Source organism: Poecilia latipinna, unplaced genomic scaffold (assembly GCF_001443285.1).
Source record: "Poecilia latipinna isolate Pla-1442-1.1 unplaced genomic scaffold, P_latipinna-1.0 Scaffold1730, whole genome shotgun sequence".
In the NCBI taxonomy this organism is placed as follows: domain Eukaryota; kingdom Metazoa; phylum Chordata; class Actinopteri; order Cyprinodontiformes; family Poeciliidae; genus Poecilia; species Poecilia latipinna.
Genome location: NW_015114346.1, coordinates 91,572 through 93,599, shown reverse-complemented (window position 1 = coordinate 93,599; position 2,028 = coordinate 91,572).

Here is a 2,028-nt window from a genome sequence, read left to right as displayed (position 1 = left end):
GAAACATTCACAATCTGAACTATGCCTAGGTGGGCCCCATGTGGGGAAAAGGAGGGCAGACTATATGGGTCCCACCTAGGCATGCTGGCTATGAATCTTGAGTTTCATTACAAAAAAGCATGCACTGTATCAGTCTGGAAAGGATTACTCTAAATAACCATAAATGTGTTTTATTATTATGAGCTTAAATTTAAATGTGTTTTACTTTGCAGGTTATTTTTTATGTTTTAAGTCCTTGACTTCGACCAAAACTGATATAATAAGAAATAAAAGCATAAATATATATTTAGACCAATAGTAGATGAGCTGGACATCAAAGGCAGCTCTACTCATGACATAACGATGCAGGAGGCAATGCCAAAAGGAGGGCTTGTATGAGGAAAAGACAAAACAAAATATCTACTTTTCTTTACAAAAACATGTTTAGGGGAAATAAAAAAGAAAATATTTGCATTTCTTGATGTAAATTCGTGTAAGGACAAGGAAAAATTTTTAAAAAAATTTATGCTTTTATTTTTTTGGTCAGTTTTGTTCCTCCACAGGACTGATCCTGTCAAGATTGTCAATAAACATAGAAATAAATAAATGGCTTGATGAAGAAATTACTGTGCCAAATATTGCATGCAAAAAAGGAGACCTTTTCCAACTTACACATTTTCACAGTATTAATTGAATGTCATTAATAATACATTTTCCATTTAATTTTCAATCTTAATTTTATTCATTTATGTTTGGTTCATATTTTCCATATTCTGTATTTTGTTACTGTCAAATTTCATTTGATTTTTTTTTTTTTCAAAAAAAAAAAAATATATATTTTTTATATATAGATATCTATATATAGATATATATCTATGTATATATATATCTATAGATATATATCTATCTATCTATCTATATATAGATAGATAGATATATATATCTATATATAGATATATATATAGATATCAAATCATATAGATATAGATATATCTATATCTAGATATATATCTATATATATAGTCAGTATTTTTATTATACATTTGTTTTCTCATATATTTGCTTGTACAGTTGACCGATGTTAAGATAACAATAAAATGGGAGTTTTGGTCTTGGGGGGAAAAAAAAAAAAAAAAAAAAAAAAGAGTTCAACAGTCTATAGAAAATGCCTAGGTATGTGAATGAAAAAGAAGCAAATGCTCAAAAATAAAAAAGGAGGCCTTGCGAGGGAACGAAGCATTACATTCCCTCGCAAAGCTTTTGCATTACCTCGCAAAAGTTTTGTGTTCTCTTGCAATAATGTACTGATCAGTTCATGTGGCATAATTCAATACTGTAAGTCAGTGGTGCCCAAAGTGGGTCCTGCAGAGCCAGCATCCTCCATGTTTTAGGTCTCTCCCTGGTTTAGCACACCTGGATCAAATGATGGCTCATTAGGAGGTACATTAACAAGATGAAAAGGTTGTTACTACCACCAGGGAGAGAACTAAAATGTGAAGGATGCCGGCCCTCGAGGACCCACTTTAGGCACCCCTGCTGTAAGTCTTTCTTACGGTGGCCATCATACTTTCTGCTATTATATAAGGTTTCTCCTTATATCTTAATATCTTGTTGTGAAATATCTGAAGTTTTATATATTTTTTCTTTAGGATTGAAAACCACAAACCTATGATATATATATATATATAAAAAAACCTTTCTGTAAGTAGGAAAGAAATAAAAAAAAACACATCCAAACTATTTGGACTATTTCTGAGTTATTACAGGGTAAAAAGTCATCCGACAGTTTTGATTGTGTCTCTTTTATGTTGCTTCTGAATGGTTTAAAGGGCTGTTTACATGTGCAGTTCCATCTCAGCCTTACAGAAACAGACATAAACATGCAGTGAATAAATCAATTTCCAATCAGTTTTTTGCACCAAAGAGTTAATAATAATAAACACGTTTTTGATTGAGGCCATTTGAAATGTTAAATTAACATACGTGACTGTATACAAAATAGACCAGCAAATATTGCAGAAAGCACATTGTGAGGCAACACAAAAGAAA